At 43.5% G+C, this 20713-nt stretch overlaps 1 long non-coding RNA gene across 1 annotated transcript in view; it reads right to left on the reverse strand.

The window, feature by feature from the left end:
• Nucleotides 1–1926: 1926 nt before the first annotated feature.
• LOC141258297 (uncharacterized) overlaps nucleotides 1927–20713 on the reverse strand; it is an 89125-nt gene continuing 70338 nt past the window's right edge. The window contains exons 2-3 of the long non-coding RNA XR_012318274.1: nucleotides 5865–6032; nucleotides 1927–2543 (exon numbers count right to left, since the gene is read on the reverse strand). This is a non-coding gene — a long non-coding RNA (uncharacterized lncRNA). The remainder of the gene's footprint in view (nucleotides 2544–5864; nucleotides 6033–20713) is intronic.

Genomic DNA, 20713 nt, shown 5'->3' on the forward strand with positions numbered 1-20713 from the left:
TATTGGGATAATATAGTTATAGTGAACATTTTCTGGTAAGAGATTGTCACATAATTTTGGCTTTGAAAGGGTATTTTCTTAGCCAGACAACCCTTTGGGAATTGTCTAGTTAGAACTCAGCTACATAAAGGGTTTTCTTCTACTTCTAAAATATTTTCAAAGGTCCTTCTAAAATATATATATAAAATATACATCCTTATAAGAAAGAACCAATACATGCCACTTGAAATTCCCACCGCCACTCTGCTACTGCTTCGCCAGACCAGGAGTGATGATGTACCAAGCACTAGTGACTGAGCCTGCAGGCAATCAGTGGCCTCTGTGGTTTGGCCACTGGTGGTCGTGTTATGACCATTTCCTGTCTACCAGAGACCACTGAAGCAACAGTGCTGGCTATATGTAAGTATTGATTTTACTGTTTAGTAATATTGGCGTCCCTCTGTTATCTAAAGAATAAAAGTGGAAAACCCTTTCATTTCTTACTGCCTAGTGGGTATGTGCTCACAACGTCTTTTTCAGGTGGATTCCGCCTTGAACAGGCAAAAAACGAACATAAAGCACAGCAATGTAGAAATGACATTTCTGTTCACATGTTCATTTTTTTATTGCATCTGTTAACTACTTCAGGGTTCAGAAACCATGAAACAGTTAAAAGAAGTAACATGTTCATTCTTCAGGCGTCTTCGTTTGGAATCTGCCGGATCTTCAGTTAAACAATAGGAAAAAACAATGAACAGGAAAAAATATAAAAAATTAGGGCAAAACCACTAGCGAAGCCGCTTCAGGAAAAAGACTCCTTTTCATAAAGCGGCTTCGACTAAGAAAACCTCGACGGCTCTGCATTCAGAATTATTATTATTTATTGTTATAGCGCCATTTATTCCATGGCGCTTTACATGTGATAGGGATATACATAATAAAAAACAAGTACAGTAATCTGAACAAAACGAGTCAGCGACTGTTATAGGAGGAGCGAGGACCCTGCCTGCGAGGGCTCACAGTCTACAAGGGATGGGTGAGGATACAGTAGGTGAGGGTAGAGCTGGTCATGGAGCGGTGGTTACTGCAGGTTGTATAAGAGGTGTATAACTAGAATTATTATCAGAATAAAGATCCATGTGTACATACTTAAAAGCTTTAGGTGTCATGATAAAATTAGGAGGGGATATGTTCTTTAGGACATTGTAAACAAATTTAACTGAGATGTATGAACCAATGGAATAACATTTTCCGCCCCCGAGGAACCTTGAGATATGCACCACCCCTAAGACCTGAAATAGAACATAGGTATTATTTTTTCTGGGGTATGTGTATGAATAAGTAAATAAGCTCTGAATTTCAGGGTAACTTTCTATTATTGTATCATTGCGTAAAGCACTTTAGATTTACATTAGATCTACTATATCCCTAGACAAATTATAAACCCAGAGTCTTATAAATAAATATATATATATATATATACACATATATATATATCTTACAAGAGGGTATGTAGTCTATTTTCTTCCCTTACGGTTTTGTTGAGACATAGAAAACACAACAAAAAAAAAAAAGTTACAAATACAACAAGGCAGAAATGTCCACCCACACAGTTTCCAAAAGACTCGGAACAAAAGGGAGGAGTGACATTGTTTAACAAGGAAGGAAGGAAAGTTTACCTCTCCTGATGACCTTTCAATGACAACCATCTCAATGACACCCTTGAGCAATTTCAGCGAATACTCCTTCCTGTAATCATACGAGAAAGCTGCTGTTCAAGATAAACTTTCTAAGTTGCTCACATGCCGCTCCCGGCCTTAGATTACTTTATGGCTTTTGCCCATCTCGGGAAGACAGGAAACAATAAAACTAAATGATCATCAGATGAATATTTTATTGTTTCCATTGTCGCTTTGAGGAAATGTCAAACAATTAGACGGTAACGGGATTATTAATCATGAAGGACGCTTTATTGTGGCTCTTGGCTGCACAGTATCAGGATAATTGGGTAAAGTCATTGTATTTTTATAGTGTTGTTAACTTTAGCAATTAATATAATGATGTTTTGCCTTTGAATAATTCCATTAATTCAATAGTAGAAAATCCCACAGAAGACACAAATACGACTAATCTAGAGAATGAATGTCTTTCCATTGTTCACTCTAAGAAGCCATTTCTTTTTTTTAAGGGATCTAATATGCATTGTATTAGACAACAATTCACAATTACATACTTCTAGTCAACCCATAGTAACCAATCAAATATTGACTCTTAAGAATTTTGTGTAGCCAATAAGTTCATTCTTATTGGTTGTTATGGATTAACAAATGTCACTTTGCTTTGTATTTGGTCCCATTGTATCTTGGGAACACAATGCACTGGCCCATCGTGATCTGTATTGTCCTCTTGGTCCTTCTCTAAATGTTTTAGAAGCTCTTGACCCAAAATGTGTACTCTGTATGACCTCTGGTGTCCTTCATCCAGAATGTGGCGTGTGTGGCTTGACCCTTTGTTCTATGGTGGAACTGTTTTCCATTAACCTCAATTGATTTGATATTCAGAATCTGAAAAAATCAATAAAAGAAGAGAGAGAGATTAAAATGGGAATTGTGGCGAAAAAGTTTAATAATAGTTTAGTAAATTCCTGCAACTATAAAATCATCCATCCATGCATCCCATATCTCCCATATGTACACTGGTTGGACAAAAGTATGGTATTCTTCAACATTACATGTACAGGAGCTTTTCTGATCTCCCATTCTATAATCATAGACAATATGGGGTTTATCCCTTTGCCGCTTCCTCTTTTCTGGGAAGAATTATTACAAGATTTTGGAAGTGTCTGTAGGAAGTCTTGCCTCTTCACCCAGAAAACCATTTGTGAAGTCAGATCCTAATGTTGGGCAGAGGCCTGGGGCACAATCTTCATTCTACTTTCTCCCAAAGGTGTTGGATGGGGTTGAGGTCTGGGTCGGTCATTTTTTTCCACACCAAACTCCATTGACCATGACTTTATGGACCTTGTGACTGTCATGGGGAACAGAAAACGTCCTTCACCAAATCGTTTCCAAAAAGCCACAATTCTCCAAAATGTCTTGTGCTGAAGAATTAAGATTTCTTTCACTGGAACTAAGGAGGCAAATCGCCCGAAAAAACAAGCCCATAGCATCATCCCTCTTCCACCAAACTGTACGATGGACACAATGCAGTCAGGCAGTTAGCGTTCTCTTGGCAATCACCAAACCCAGACTCGTCCATCAGACACCAGATAAAGTGTGATCCATCATTGTACAGAACACGTTTCTTCCAGAGGCCGGTGGTGGTGGCTTTACACCACTCCATCCGACGCTCGGCATATTTGACGGATTACTAAAACAGAAATGTAAGGAGAGATGACAGGCCCGTTTAAATGGTTCCTGCTCTCAATAGTAAATCTGGAGATCATGTTTCGAGAGCTACAAGGAGGTGGCTTACACTTAAATCATCTGATGGTACAGTTTATAGGCAACAGCTCCGGCTCTGTTGATATCTGAGACATTGTGTATATACAGTTTGTTATATGGTGGAGAAGATCAAAGTCAACAATGTGAAAGAGCGCAGGTCAAAATGTAACACGATCTCATATATTTGTCATGTGGAGAGTAAAATGTTAAACATGGTGAAACGTACAACTTTTTTTTACTCGTAAGGACATTTTTTCCTGGGGCTGTACCCATTCACAACCTAATGATGTCAGACCTCCTTTTGATGGAGGAATCAGAACACAAAGGGGCCGATTCATTATTACATTTGCACCTTTTTTGTCTAGTTTTTGGTGTTTTATCCTTTTTCTGTTTCATGTAAAAAACGGGACAAATTCATTTTTTTAAGGTTTTTTTTTAAGTCATTTTTATTTTTATGCCTTGTGATATTTGTTGACTTTTTTTGCACCAAATTCTTAAAAATTTCTCATGGGGTCCATGATTTTTGTGCAAAATTAAAATCGCTCTTTATTTTTAACCTGGCCAGTGTGAAGATTGAATCATTTTTAATATAATAAAATATTCTTAAGCGAAGGGTCACAGGACCGTTTTCTCCACATCAAAGAAAAACGCTCCGTTTATTCTGATCAGAGTTTGATCAAAGCGGCATCAGTTTTTCTCGGACGTGGAGAGAAAAAAAAGTTTCTTCATTTTTCCTCCATTCTGTCAGTCCGTGAAAATCAGACCACCCTTGGATGTCATCCGAACACGGTCCGATTTTTTGGTCAGTATTTTTTCTCAGGAGTGGGAGCCAAAACCAGGTGAGGAACAATTAGAGAAAATGTATAATAGAAACAAGTCACCAATTCTGCATTTATCACCCACTCCTGGTTTTGGCTCCCACTCCTGAGAAAAAATACTGACCAAATACTGACCAAATACTGATAGTGGGGACATCACCTAAATATGATGCTTTCCAGTCCCTTGCTGGTCCCTTGTCGTTCTTGACACAAAGTAAATTATTTTTTCACCAATCACTGGTGACCCTCCTCAGCAAATGATCGGCAAGAAACAAAGTAGAGACTGAAGAAGGACTGGGATATTTTGAAACAGGACTTGTTGGCTTTTAATCCAATGTCATTTACTGAGCCCACAATGTAGAGGGAAAATTGTAGCTATTGGCACTGACTTACGGTGTGTAAGTCAGCGCCCAGGGCAAGGCAAGAATTTTTCAACCCCTAGCACTCCCTATGTCCATTCCACTAGTCAAGTATTGATCACCTTATTCCTTAACCACATGTATTGTAATTTTAGAAAAAAAAGAGATTAAATATTATTTTGCATTTTGACTTTCTAGTATTTTCCTAGTTTTTTTTGCCATAATTGTAATTTTTGTTGGATTTATGCTTTCTAAAATTAATATTTTTTTAATAACAATTGTATTACCCTATCCCTAACCCTAATTCTAGCCTTTTGTCTAACCCTAGCTCTAGCTGTAACCCGAACCCTAATCTAATCCTTAGCCCCTAGTTACGGTTGGAAAACATGTACAAATATAAAATCATCTCTTAGTAATGAGTAAGAACAATGTTGGATCCATGTGTTTCAATACTTTCTTAATTAGTTGGCTGCTCATCTTCAGTCATCTTGATTGCTGGCTACGCGGAGCGCAGCAGTCAACATGAATTTGTAATTGGCTACTGAACTTTGCATAGGTAGCCATCGAGATGGCAAATCTCATTTCATTTATGGTTGCGGAGCTTTGTCATTTTGGTCGCTGCCTATACAAAGTGCAGCAGCCGATGACAAACTCGTCTCATCTGTAGCTACAGGTGGGCAGTCTTTGCACCACCCCAAGTATAAGCTGCACTTGCAGGTGCCGATCGCCTGGCATTAGGGGGGTGTGGGATAAGAACGGAAGAGCAAAATTTTGGACTTCCATGGATACATTTTGTCCACCCCTCTGGTCCCCCAATGCTTATTGGGACCCGTATATCTACAGCTGTGTAAAATAAGAGGATATTATCAATGTATGGCCCATGAAACGTTGCAGTCGGTGGGGTACAGCACACGAGTAGGCTTGTCCTTTTATTTGCCTTGACCCCTGATGGATATACCACCTATAGTGCCTTGATGTTGGCTGTGTTTCTATGGGAAAAAAAGATCCCTTTTCATAATATATAAATTATTATTTTTTACATTGCCCCTTTTCCTTCATCTTTGGACATTCAAGGGTAGATCGTATAGTGTTAGTTATTGCAGTAGAAGACTATTTTCATGCCTTGTTAGATTCTTAGAAGTAGAACTGTTCGTTCATTTATGAATTGTGCAACAGCATTTCCAGATTCCATTGGGAAACTGCTATAAAAGACGGAGCAAATATTATTAGTGGAAAAGAGAGATAACTATTAGAGGAAAGTTTACCATGAGCGGGTGGGTCATCATCATACATATAGACAGGATTATGGACTGTATAGTAAGCTCGGAGGATTCTCCCTTTCGCCAAACACCTGCGTCTGGTTGTTCGAACAACAAAGGTCTGTTTGACCAGACGATGACCAACGTGAAGACTGCGTGGGCTGATATTCCTGTCTGGAATGTAAAAAAAAAAATAGACATAGACACATCATCTTATTTATACATCTTCTAAAACTTCCATTTTTCATATGTGAATGTTGAGTCATGTTTTCTGTAAGCTCATCTCAATTCTAACTATTTAAGATGCACGGAAACTCAATTTTTTTTTTTTTTTAATTCATTTCAGAAAATGTTACAAATACTTTAAATAGCTCCATTCATCTGCCATCGTTGCGTATTCATTGTTACGAGGTGATTAAGTTTGCCCAAAATAGTGCTACATTTCATTGAAATGTGACCATCCTGAAGAGCAGCGGCGCCCAACCCGGCAGCTCCTTGGCTATTGCAAAATTATAGCTTCCAGCTCGCCCAGACAGCCTTCGGTTCCTGCACTTGTTCGGCAATTTTTAGAGCCTGCAAAGCAATTAACACTTCGATAGCGTATATATACAGTACTGAACATAAATGAGTACACCCCCCTTGAAAAGTAATATTTTAATCAATATCTCACTGAATGCAACAACAATTTCCAAAAATTTGACAAGACTGAGTTGCATAGAACATTTGTTTTAACCCATAAAATGAAAGTAACATAACTTTCATTACAAAATCTTCAGTTTGAGGGTTCGCTCACACTTGTGTATGAAAAATCAGTCCCAGTCTCATCCAGAAAAGTAGGACGAGTGAAATCCGTATGTTATTCCGTATGTCATATTTTCTCGCATTGCATCTGTATACAATGCATTTTTTAACCATCTTTTTCACATTTAAAAGCCTATTATTGAAGGGCCTTTCAGATTGGTAACCCTATAAAATCACCCTAGCAAAGGTCAGACGCTGAGAATATCCTTATTGTTTGGGAGCTCTTCATATCATATTACTCTTCCTGCAGTTGTTGTTTCTCCTAACGGCAGATATGCCCATTATTAATTTGTCGTTCACTACCACCGAGCTGGTCCTCTTTAACTGGGTACTGTCCCGTGAATTTGGGAAACGGTACCCGGACGTGGTTGTGGAACCACTGTACCACAGTGTGGGGAGAGTCTAGAGGGGCATAACTAAGTGAGTACCTGGTTCTTCACTAGAGCCCCTGATGATGTGGTTAGACTTGGACCTAGGTGGTCATCAGGTACCACTCCAGGACAGACCCCGAAGCCGCAGCAGCTGACCTCCTAAGGGGTGTAGGGAAGCAGGGATGGACTCGGAGAGTCAGGACGGCCAGAAACTGGATAGCAGGAGGATGGATACTGCATGGCTCGTAGACAGGACGGGAACTGGAATACAGGAACAGACGAGGCAAGTTACAAGAACACAGGACTTGGTTCAGACTAGTTTGATGAGGGAGGTGATAACAGGTGTGAACCAGACTTCAGGATCATGACTTGGTATGGTCAGGATGGGATCAGGAGCAGGTTCAGACAGGACAGACTGGATCAGGAGGGTGGGAAGGATCAGATACAGACAGGGTGGACAGGATCAGAATCAGGGAGCATAGGTACAGGGACCTAACTTCTTAGACGGTGGTGTACAACACTAATGGACTAAAGTAACTAAGGCACCTCCCTAGAGGGGAGAGCGCCTTAAATGCCTGATGTCTCCCAGCCATTGGCTGGGGACACTTTAAGAAGCAGGGAGTGCATGCCCTAAGCACACTCCCAGGAGACCTGCGTGCCGTGTGCAGGCCCTGGGAAGAAGCAGATGCTGCGGAGACCTGAGCAGTGCAGGAGGGTAAGTGAATGTGCCAGCTTCCCTGCTGAGACAGAGAAAGGGGACTCGTGCAAGGGTGCCGGCGCTGTCCTAATGTCCAGCCCTCACTGTTCCGAGGAGGTGGCGCAGAGTGTGGGTCCATCCTCTACTCTGCCAACGTGTTACAACAGGCCATTTTGCATGTCTGTATGGGGAGCTACGTAGGCACCCAGACAAATTCTTTGCATACTGCAGAATTGGCATCCTCACCTTCGACTGACTATTGGAGGAGCTTTGGCCAGGCATCACTTACCAGTACACACGATTGCGGCGATGTATTTCATCCAAAGAGAGGCTGATGGTGACCCGGAGGTAATTGAACAATACATGCTTTTAGAGTTCTTGCTATTGCTGTTAACCAATTATGCTACATCCATGTGTGTGCTTTTCCTTATGGTTTTTTTTTTTTTTTATAAATTTGGTAGTTAGAACTTATGTTGTTCCGCCTCCTTTACTAGAGGGCCAGCATGATGTGGTTAGATTGTTTGGCCTTTTAGCTTTAGCCATAACTTCCATGTTTTCTGAGTCACGCAATGCATCTTTTGTTTGCTAATCTGGTTTCCTTGTGCAAAATTTTGTCCTCTCACGTTTTTAAATTTCATAAAATGGCTCGTCGTTTTTTTTGCCTGTCATTACAGGCTACGATTCTTTTTTGGGTTGTGTCTTTTTCATATGCAATGCTTAAAAATTGGACGCCATACTGATGCTCAGTGTGCTGTCCATTTTTTTCTTGTACCCATTGATTTGCATTGGCGAGTCTCATCCTATATACGCGGTCACTCGCAGCATACTTGGATTTTTTTTCCTCATGCTGAACTCAGTTGTGGAAAAAAACACAGGTCAGCACGGCCTCATTGAATAACACCTGTCCGAGTGCAATCCGATTTCTTATCAGATTGCACTCGTCCATTTTATACGCATGTGTGAGTGAACCCTGACCCAAATTAGTTGATGCAAAAATGAATATAATCCACATAAACAACTACAACATCTTTTATTATGATTTTTGAGGACAACACCAAGTCTTCTAGGCATGGAATGAACATTTTGGCGAAATATTGCAACATCTTTTTCTATTCAAGAACGACCTATTTTAGAGTCTGAATGCTGAATGGAAAGTGATGAAAACTTGTCTCTTCAGTATTCTCTATAGGTGTGCAGTTGGGGTCGGATTAAGAGACACTCGGACACTGAATCACTGTCACCCTGTTCTTCAAAAAAGTAATAGATGTGTATTTTGGATCATTGTCATGTTGGAAAAGTGCATGTCTACCAAGGGCACAGAATGCAGCTCCCCAACACCAGCAGCGCTCATGCAGCCTCACCTAAGGACACTGCCACCACCATGTTTCACTGTGGACACTATGCATTTTTTTAAACTAATTTTTCTAAATGAAATTGATGGTATCATGATGTGACGCCCTCCCTGAGCGGTGGGGGTTACTTGGAGCCGGGCCTTGCTGATGTTGAGGGGATGCAGTCGTGGCCTAGACCCGTTCCGTGCCCAGGGCTGTCACATTAAAAATAATGGGCTTCTTTTAGGATGAGTGGTTTGCTCGACTACGCCACCTGTGGTTTCTGGTGAAGGCCACCAGCGCTGCAACAGTCCACTGAGGCTGGTGTTATGGGCAGCTAAGATGGGACGGCTCCCCCCAGGCAGAGCAGGCCTCAGGACAGTGTGAGAAGGGATGGTGGGTGCAGTGTCGCGCAGGAAATAACAGGCTGAGGCGGTGTGTGAAGTCATCCGGTTCTTTACTCACTTCAGATGAACTTTAGCCGCAAAGCTTCTCTCTGCTACATACGGCGTACTGCGGCCACCGGGAAGGGGGTTCAGCACCTCCCAGGTAGATCAGGAGCACCTGTCGAGACCCCTCTGGTTGTGTGTTCCTCTCCTTGGTAAGTTCTCCCACTAAGTCTTCTCCTGATTGTGTGTGATATGAACATGGTGTAAGGCCGGGTCCCACTGGATAAACGCAGTGTAAGAGATACAGGTGGTGACTCCGCTCCGTCCGTATCCCCCTGGGATCCACTAAGCCTCTGGGCTTTTCCGACTGAGACGTGAAGTAACAAAGTCAGATATCAGGGGCCGGTCACCCCTCTTGCAGCAGGAATCCCTCTGGCTTGGCCAGAGTGAAGAATACAGTTGGCGACTCCGCTCCGTCCGTACCCCCCTGGGATCCTTTTGTCTGTGGAGCCTATCTCCTCTGCTCCCCTCCAAGGCCTTCTTAGAACGGGACCCTGACCGGGCAGAGACACTGGTTAACTCTGACCCGCTCCTCGCCTCAAGGCCTGAGAACGAGGACCGTGAATCTTCAGCCAGCTACAGACTCTTGCTGGACCCTGACAGAAGACCACAATCAAAGACCTTGAACTAAAGATGGCCGTAGATTAAATATGAATCAATAAGTGTTTCCTAAGTGTGTCCTCCACCCTCACCCACTACATGGTTCACCCTATATTTGGTTCCCCCCCATCTCCTCTATCCAGGCCGGGGCAGCACCCTGGTGCATTTAGGCCCCCTACAGGACAGGAGTGGTGTAGTGTTGAGTGGTAAAGTAGGGTCCCGAGAAATGCTCCATCCTTACCCGGAAGAGGAGATACCACACCTCTTACTGAGGTGCAGTACCCCTGTGGCGACTGAACCCTCAGGGGCGCCACAATGAATTCACAGATGTACTGCTCTATAGTGAAAGAGAAGATGCTGCTATCATTCCGTGCCCTTGGTAGACGTGCACTTTTCTAACATGAGAATGATACAAAACACACATCTGTTGCATTTGTAAAGATGAACAGGGTGAAAGTGATTTAAGTGGCCTTTTAACCCTTTTCTGGCGTGCTCAGTAATAGTACGTCTCACCGACCTGGGCCTATTGGACTAGTTATGTACTATTACGCGCACTGCGATCATGCCCGAACGCAAGCGGTGTGGGGCGATCGCCGCCGGGTGTCAGCTGATTCTCACAGCTGACACCCGGTGCTATGTGACAGGAGAGGTGCCGCACCTCTCCTGGCACATTAACCCCCGAAATGCTGTGATCAAAGTCGCAGCATTCCGGGAGCAAGGGGAGGTAAGCGCGACCTACGTACCTCCTCTCCGGCGTTCCGCGCTGTCTGTGCCAGGTCCCGGTAGTTGCCATGGTGACCCGATGACGACATCCGGATCACCAGACAGCAGGAAGTTACTTTGATCATGCGCAGTGGGTGATCAAAGTAACTTCTGCCTGTGCAGCGCTGACATGCTATGCAAGTGATCAGCATGCAAAAAATGAAAGTCCCATTGTGGGACAAAGAGTAAAAGTAAAAAATAGTGTAAGAAAGTGAAAAAAAAGTTTAAAAAATTGTAAAAATATTTTTAAAATAATTAAAAAAATAATCCAAAAAAAATAAAAATCTACTGTATCCATAAATAAATATAACAAAAAACAATAAAAGTACACATATTTGGCATTGCTGTGCCCGGAATGAACTGACCTATAAAACTGTCCCACTAGTTAACCCCTTTAGTGAACAAGGTAAAAAAAAAAAAAAACAAAGCAGAAAACAATGCTTTATCATCATACCGCCAAACAAAAAATGGATTAAAACGCGATCAAAAAGACGAATTGAATGCCCCCTGAGGAAGCATAACGGCGAAAGTGCACGTTCCGGGTCTGGCTGGAGACTCACCTTTGCAATTGATCATGAGTAATTTATTTCTTATTTCTTTGACACTTGTGTAATACTCCATGTGGAGCTGTGTGTGTTCTGTGGGATTCCATATGACTGCTTGAAACCTTCGTACTATCTTACAAGTGATCCTGACTAGTGTTGAGCGATACCTTCCGATATCAGGAAATATCGGACCGGATTGGATCGGGCCGATACCCAAAAAGTATCGGATATCGCTGATTCCGATACCGGAAACCAATGCAAGTCAATGGGACACAAATATCGGAATGAAAATAAACCCTTTCTTTCCTTGTAGGTTAATTCTACATGAAGTAAAACAACTAACAATAATGTAGAATGTATTGGGGGAGGTGGTTGCCCAAATCGATGGGAACAGTGCTCACAGTGAAACATGAAAAGCCGGCAATTCAGCAGCGGCATACACCGGTACCCGACAATTTAGAACAGAAAGAATAGAGCTTCACACATAGATTAGATAGATAGAAACATGTCAGTCACATATATATGAAGTACAGTGACAGTGTTGCTTACTGTACTTGTCATTTAGTGTAAAGGATTTATTTAAAAAAATATTAGTGTTTTCATGCACCGTCTCTTTAAAAAAGCCGGCCGGCAATTCAGCATCTGTACCCGACAATTTAGAATGGAAGGAATAGAGCATCACACATAGATTAGATAGATAGAAATATGTCAGTCACATATATAAGAAGTACAGTGATAGTGTTGATTACTGTACTTGTCATTTAGTGTTAAAATAAAGGATTTATTTAAAAAAAAAATGGCGTGGGGTTCCCCGTAATTTTAGTCTCTAGCGGAGGTTAAGCAGACAGCTGGGGCAGATGTTTGAAGCCTGGGAAGGGGGTAATACCCACGGAGCTTCCCAGGCTACTAATATCAGCCCCCAGCTGAATACCTAGCCTTTACTAGCTATTAAAATGGAGGACCCCCCAAAAAAAATGACGTGGGGTCCCCCCTATTTTAATAGCTAGCAAAGGCTAGGCAGACAGCTGGGGGCTGATATTAATAGCCCAGGAAGGGTGCCATGAATATTGGCCCCCTCCCAGGCTAGAAACACCAGCCGTCAGCCGCCCCAGAAATGGCGCATCCATAGGATGCGCCAATTCTGGCACTTAGCCTCGCTCTTCCCACTGCCCTGCAGCGGTGGCAGTGGGGTAATAGGGTTGGGGTTGATGTCAGCTTATAATGCCAGCTGACATCAAGCCCAAGTTAGTAATCGAGAGGCGTCTATAAGACATCCCCATTACTAACCCCATAGTCAAAGTTAAAAAAAGAACACAAACACCCAGAATAAAGTCCTTTAATTGAAATAAAGACACAATTCTTTATTGTTCTAAATTAAACCATGCTTACCATCACGCCCATTCCAGCTGAAGCCAACGATCTCCTGCAATAAAAATAAAATAATAAACCAACATCATCCTTACCTTTCGATGGTTCCCAGGACAGCTCCAGCTCTGCTACATAGAGATGACAGGCTGGACCGCAGCAGAAAGCTGCCATCCAGCCTGTTATCCCGCAGACACTGAGAAGCTCAGGCATGCTTGCGCTCCTCAGTGTCTGGCTGTGACGGCATCCAGATGAGCCGACAATGAACTCAGCTCACCTCATGCACGTCACTGACAGCGTGGGAGAATTCTCCTGCGCATGTGTAGCACCCTGAGGATTCGGCTGCTACAGGGGTATTACACCTCACGCCAGAGGTGTGGTATTCCACTCCCGGGTAAGGATGGAGTGTGGAACTGAGCTAGTAGGCTGCATGCACTACATACATCCCATTTCCGGGGGACAGAACGACGGTACTCCCACCAGTTTATGTGCAGGTACGACAGCGTCTGTCCCTGGCTGGAGTGGGAGGGGGGTGGAACATCCCAGTAGTGTAGGGGCAGATAGGGGGAGTAGTCTGGGTAAAGATAGGAGCTCATTGGGTGCTGGTCACCTGAGCTCACACATAGAGGGAGTATATAAGGTGGGCACCATCTTAGAACAGGGTCAGAGTTTAGCCTGAGGAGCAGAGCAGAGGAGCTCAGCCAGGAGGGCTGACAGGGAGCTGTGGCTCCGGCTGGGCCCAGCTCCAGAGCAGAGCCTGCAGAGGGAGAGAGGAGAAAAGAAGGACCCAGAGAGGAGACAAGAAGGGAACCCCAAGATCCCAGAATAAAGACAAAAGGGTGAAGGGTTGGCGGACAAGGGTACCGGATCCCAAGCTGGCAGAGGCCAAAACCAACCTTAGCCAGGAACCGAAGGTCGTGGTCAGGATCTGCCACGACCCTCACCAAATCCACTAGAAAGGCACACCGAGTATAGGGTCAGGGAGCCCAAAGGAGGCTTGACCACCAAGAGACCCGAGGGAGCCGGCCAAAAGTGGATCCCTGGTGGGAACGGCCAGAGGAAGGGAGAGTCAGAAAGGAGCTCAGGACCACGCTCCGGAATTGCCTGGGGGTTGGCCGAGTCCAGGACCTTGTGGACGCAGCACGGCTCGGGTGGTCACTCAAGGCCAGAGTGACCAAGAGAACACCAGTAAGTAAAAACCCTGAACTGCATCTCCTGACACTGAATCTTCTTTCTGCATCAGCACAACCCCCATCATCTACACCTGCTGCCCTGAGGCCATACCCCTCCCGTTGGGGGTTATACCATCACTGCTGCACATATACCACCGGCCTCAGTGGACTGCTCTGCAGCGGCGGCTTCAAAGCCGCACTCAACGGGTGGCGTAGTCGACAATCAAGTTAACATCTACTGCCATAGACTGCCACTTAGTTTGACACCCTGGGCACGGACCGGGTCACCGCCACAAGGACTACTACCCCCATCGAGATCCGGCTCCGGGTATCCCCTACAGCACTGGCCCAGGGGGCGCGTCACATGCGGTGAGCGTGAGAGACTCGGCTCATCGGAATGCCGTCACAGCCTGACACTGAGGAGCGCAAGCACGCCTGCGCTTCTCAGTGTCCGCGGGATGACAGGCTGGATGGCAATTTTAGTCTCTAGCGGAGGTTAAGCAGACAGCTGGGGCAGATGTTTGAAGCCTGGGAAGGGGGTAATAGCCACGGAGCTTCCCAGGCTACTAATATCAGCCCCCAGCTGAATACCTAGCCTTTACTAGCTATTAAAATGGGAGACCCCCAAAGAAATGATGTGGGGTCCCCCCTATTTTAATAGCTAGCAAAGGCTAGGCAGACAGCTGGGGGCTGATATTAATAGCCCAGGAAGGGTGCCATGAATATTGGCCCCCTCCCAGGCTAGAAACACCAGCCGTCAGCCGCCCCAGAAATGGCGCATCCATAGGATGCGGCAATTCTGGCACTTAGCCTCGCTCTTCCACGCTGCCCTGGTGCGGTGGCAGGGGGTAATAGGGTTGGAGTTCATGTCTATAAGACACCCCCATTACTAACCTACAAAGTGTTAAAAAGAAAAAACACACTACACCCAGAAAAAAATAATTTATTTGAAATAAAACACACCATTTTATTTAATTCTTAGTTTACTGAAAAAAAATAGTTACCTGTCCACGTTCCTGCGCTGATCTCCCATGCACAGCTGTCACATCTGGAGATGGTGACAGCTGTGCATGGCTGCTGTAAGCTCAGGCTGCCGGGAACACGTCCGCTCCCGGCAGCGTGAGCCCTGACTGAGGTCACCGGAGTGCATTCAGTCAGCGCAGCTCCGGAGACCTCCTTTACGGCACTGCTGTACCGTGGGAATTTCTCACGGTACAGCAGGGCCGTAAAGGAGCTGACCGGAGCAGCGCTGCCTGAACTCCGGCAAACCCGCTTATGCAATGACGGGGCTGCTTTACGGCCCCGTCATTCTAGCGGCGGCAGCGGTTTAGAGCGATCACATTCTATGTGGCTGCTCTAAACTGGAGATCTTCGTGGGACACTCGTGGACTACTACGGAGGGGTAAGGATAAGGTTGTGGTTTATTATTTTATATTTTATTACAGGAGATCGATGGCTTCGGGGAATTAGGTGTCTAGGTGAGTATAGGTGTAGTTTTTTATTTTTTACTTTATTTTAGGTGGCGATCGGCGAGGACAGGTAATGTATAAACTAATTTATTTTAGGTAACCACTGGCCACCAATGAAATGTATTTAAAATTTATTGGGGACACAGTAGGGCAATTTAAATAGCAGGATCAGGCTGATGGGAACTACTGCTCCCATCGAGCTGATCCTGCTGGCACGAGTGGACGGGGGACAGACATAGGCCGATGGGAGTAGTAGTGTCACATCGGCCTATGTCTGTCTGCACGCACACACCAATCATGACGGGCTGATGGTCTGGGAGGTGTGGCTGACCTGTTCGGCCATGAGAAAGTTCATGTGAGTTCATGCAGTCAAGCATGAACTCACATGAACCCTCTGAGGGCACCGCGGCGACTTCAAATGAACAGCTGATCAGCATCACCTGATACCTCAGCTGTTCATTTGAAATAACCGGCGGGAAAGCGCAGCACAGAACGGGAAAGCCGGCGGTGAAGTCTTTTCATTGCCGGCTTCCCCGCCCGGGTCCTTCGCTCCCTGCACCTTGGTGCTGTGCTCCCCGCCCGGTCCTAACTTACGATCGGGATGGGAGGTGGCGGGAGGAGCGGAGGATCGGGGTGGGAGGCTGCGGGGAAGCGAGTATGGGACTGAGTGATTGTTTAAAAGCCGGCGGGCGGTAAAAAGCCGCCGGCTTTTAAACAATCAGGAGAATTCTCCCACGCTGGGATGGCATTCTGATGACAGGCTGGATCGCAGCTGAGCGCTGCCATCCAGCTTGTCATCCTTCAGAGACACTGCAGAGCGCAGGCATTATGGGAACTTCCGATTCCGGTATCCGATATTGTAAAAATACTCAGTATCGGAACTCCGATACCCCGAATATCGGTCGATACCCGATATTACAGTATCGGAATGCTCAACATTAATCCTGACTCATATAATGGTGCAGATCAGACCTTAGCTTATTATGTTTGTCCCCACACATGCATCCTCTATTCTCTGATTAATTGTATTTGAGGTTACTTCTCCTAGCCCTCCTACTGGGTTCTGTGTACTGTTTCACTTGTACAAACTGTCTATGATATGTAAATTAATCATGCAATATAATTTTTCATGAAATTTAATAAAGTAATATTTTTATAATAGCTCTAACTCTATGACCTCTGTTTTGTAATGTAAATAAAAATGACACCGCTGAAAACCTCATCTTGTCCCGCAAAAAACAAGCCACCATACAGCTCCATCAGCCGAAAAATAAAAAAGTTATAGCTCTCAGAATAAAGCAATGCAAAAAAATTATTTTTTCAATAAAATAGTTTTTATTGTGTAAAAGTGCCAAAGCATAAAAAAAACTATATAAATGTGGTACCGCTGTAAATGTACTGACCCAAAGAACAAAGCTACGTTATCAATTTTACCACATGCAGAACGGCATAAAAAAAAAAAAAAAAAAAAAAACAATTCCTGAATCGTTGGTTTCTGTTTATTCTGCCTCCCAAAAATTGGAATAGAAAGCGATCAAAAAATGTCACGAGCTCGAAAATGGTACCTATAAAAACGTCAACTTGTCCCGCAAAAATCAAGCCCTTACACGACTCTGTTTGGTGAAATATGGAAAAATGATTGCAAAAACTAGTCTTTGCAAAAAAAGCGTCTTTTAGTGAATGACAGCTGCCAAACATAAAAACATATGAATATGGCATCGCTGTAATCGCACGGACCCGAAGAATAAAGTCGTCTAATCACTTATACCACATGAGGAACGGCGTAAAAAATAAACTCTAGGGTTAGGGTTGTGTTAGGTTTAGGGTTGTGCTAGGGTTAGGGTTATGCTAGGGTTAGGGTTATGTTAGGGTTAAGGTTAGGGTTGTGCTAGGATTAGGGTTGTGCTAGGGTTAGGGTTGTGCTAGGGTTAGGGTTATGCTAGGTTTAGGGTTGTGCTAGGGTTAGGGTTGTGCTAGGGTTAAGGTTAGGGTTGTGCTAGGGTTAGGGTTGTGCTAGGGTTAGGGTTATGTTAGGGTTGTGCTAGGGTTAAGGTTAGGGTTGTGCTAGGGTTAGGGTTGTGCTAGGGTTAGGGTTATGCTAGGGTTAGGGTTGTGCTAGGGTTAAGGTTAGGGTTGTGCTAGTGTTAGGGTTGTGCTAGGGTTAGATTTGTGCTAGAGTTAGGGTTGTGCTAGGGTTAGAGTTGTGCTAGAGTTAGGGTTGTGCTAGGGTTAGGGTTATGCTAGGGTTAGGGTTGTGCTAGGGTTAGGGTTGTGTTGGGGTTGGGATTTTTTTCAAAAGTAAAGAAAAAAATGATGACGATATGGCGACTAGTGTTGAGCGCAAGTGCTCGCTGCTTGAGTTTGCATCTGGTTCTCAGGTATGCACTGAGTATCACGGGTGCTCGAGTGACATGCTCGAGTCTCCGCCCCATATGCTTCGCGGCCAAAAAACCTGTATACCCAAGTACCCGATGCAAACTCAAGTAGCGAGCACTTTTTCTACCACATATGTGGTATCGGCTTACTCAGGAGAAATTGCACAACAAGTTGGATGGTGCAATTTCTCCTGTTACCTTTATGAAAATGCTAATTTTGGGGCTGAAAAATGTGAACTTTTTATTTTTACTGCTCAATGTTATAGACTTCTGTGAAGCACCTGGGGGTTCAAGGTATTCACCACACATCTAGATAAGTTCCCTGAGGGATCTAATTTACAAAATTGTGTCACTTGTGGGGGGTTTCCACTATTTAGGCACATCAGGGGCTCTCCAAACACAACATGGCGTCTGCTAATTATTCAAACATCTTTTACATTCAAAAAGTCAAGTGGCGCTCCTTCCCTTCCGAGCCTTGCCGTGTGCCCAAACAGTGTTTTTTCCCCACATATGGGGCATCTGCGTGCTCAGGAGAAACTGCAAAACAAATTGTGGTGTCCATTTTTTCCTGTTACTGTTGAGAAAATAAAAAAAATTGGGTCTAAAGTAACATTTTTGTTAAAATAAATAAATGTTCATTTTTTTCTTCCACATTCCAAAAATTCTTGCGAAGTACCTGAAGGGTTATTAAACTTCTTGAATCTGGTTTTGAGCACATTGAGGGCTGCAGTTTTTAGAATAGTGTCACTTTTTGGTATTTTCTGTCATAAAAGCCCCTCAAAGTCACTTTAAATGTGATGTAGTCCCTAAAAAAATGGTTTTGTAAATTTTGTTGGAAAAATGAGAAATCGTTGGTCAACTATTAACCCTTATAACTGCCTAACAAAAAAAAATGTTGGTTCCAAAATTGTGGTGATGTAAAGTAGACATGTGAGAAATGTTATTTATTAACTATTTTGTGTGACATATCTTTCTGATTTAAAGGCATGAAAATTCAAAGCTTGAAAATTGCGAAATTTTCTAAATTTTCACCAAATTTCCATTTTTTTCACAATTAAATGAAAGTGATATCGAAGAAATTTTACCACTATCATGAAGTACAATATGTCACGAAAAAGCAGTCTCAGAATCAGTGGGATCCGTTGAAGCATTCCAGAGTTATTACCTCATAAAGTGACAGTGGTGGTCAGAATTGTAAAAATTGGCCTGGTCATTAACGTGTAAACCACTTTCGAGGGTAAAGGGGTTAAATGAAAACAGATTGGTGAGGGTCCAGATAATGAGATCCCTAATGATTGCTCAATAAATCCCTGAGATATCCGCAGCTCAAGAGACAGAAGCATACAGCCCATGCCTAACTTTGCACACACAATGGAGTACAGGAGAAGCCTGTGCTTTTTATTGTATCGGTACTCTGCTGTAAACTTCGAAGTCAACCAAGTCGAAATTCCTTGGTCTTGATTTCACATCCTTTTCAGCGTCAGAACTCTCCAGTTGGATGAAATTTTTGGTTCTCTTGAAACTGAAAAAATTTTAGTGTTATCATCAAGAGCTCACTGACCATACATGTAATAATATTCATTCCAGTAACACAAAAAATAAAAGAAATGTTAATACAACGTTACAAAGCTTTTCTACTAGCCTAAGTATTGATAATTCCTATCATGTTGTTAGATGATCTATTATACAGTCCTCCATATGTGATTGTCATGAAGGCTACAATGTTAACCTACCACAGACTGACATCGGCATCGGCACCAAACCTCTAGACAATAACTGATCATCAGTCTTGGTGGTCCGGTGGTTTTTCTCCTTCCCTTTTTCAATACACAGAAGCTGTAAGTGATATTACTACTGGGTACAAAGGAGCAAATCAATTTGTGGAGAACCAAATTTACCTCAAATTTAAAAAAAAAATTGAAATTGCCCAAATCCAATTTTTTTTAGTGATTTGTTGCAAGCGAATCCAGCAAAATGGTGGCCGGCCATTATTTTGCTAGATTATAGAGGGTTGGGAAAGGGTTAAAAAATATCTTGTACTCACCTCTCCCTTGCAATCCCTATACCTGTCCCACTACAGCCGACCCTTCCATTGTCTTCCATCCTCAGTCTTCTATCTTTATCATAAGTGACTAGGTTTTCCATTCACCGGACTCCAAGGAAATCATTGACTCGGCTGCCCGGTACAAAGGTCATTGATGTGAAAGAAGGTAGAAGACAGCAGATAGAAGACCCAGTTGGAGGGACAAATATTGAGAGAGCAAAGAAGAAGTGATTGTAAGATTTGTTATTAGCCACTTCTTGGTGGATTTAAATCTCATTGAATTTATTTGATGTAAATTGAATTTCCCTCCAGAACTGAACAAATCTGCCAAAATCGAATTTCTGGAGGCTCGCTCAACTCTACCATTCGGCATTCAAGGTTTCTTCTTGCAAAGTCAATATAATAAAATCACTTCACTTCTTCAGATAGAGGTCCACTACTGACTTTTCGTGCTGATCTCCTTTGCCAGCACAAGGAAGAAGAGGGGCTACTCATCTACAAAGGTGGCCACATACATTAGTTTATTGTCAGCCCAAACCCATCAATACTGATGGTAGCTGCTGACCTTCTAATGTTCTCAAGGGGCTCTTTGCTCCTGGTAAAAGGAGCAGATGGGGAAATTGTATCATGCCCAATATTTTTTTCCAAGAAAGACATGCGACAACGAGAGCTATCTCGTATGTTCCTCTTTTCCTATTCAAAGTCAAACCTGTCTTTTGGTCGCTGGTCAGGAGAAGTAGCTGAGAGACAAGGAGTCCTGGTTCTAAATCCAACCCAAGCAGCTTCTATCATGTTATGTTATACCCTTGTTTGCATGGATTTGTGGCTGGAGGACCCAGCATGCCCGGGCATAATATAGAAAGACCATTGGTTT

The sequence above is a fragment of the Phyllobates terribilis genome, unplaced genomic scaffold (genome assembly GCF_046119375.1).
Source record: "Phyllobates terribilis strain yellow unplaced genomic scaffold, ASM4611937v1 Scaffold_3__8_contigs__length_932513732, whole genome shotgun sequence".
Taxonomy (NCBI): domain Eukaryota; kingdom Metazoa; phylum Chordata; class Amphibia; order Anura; family Dendrobatidae; genus Phyllobates; species Phyllobates terribilis.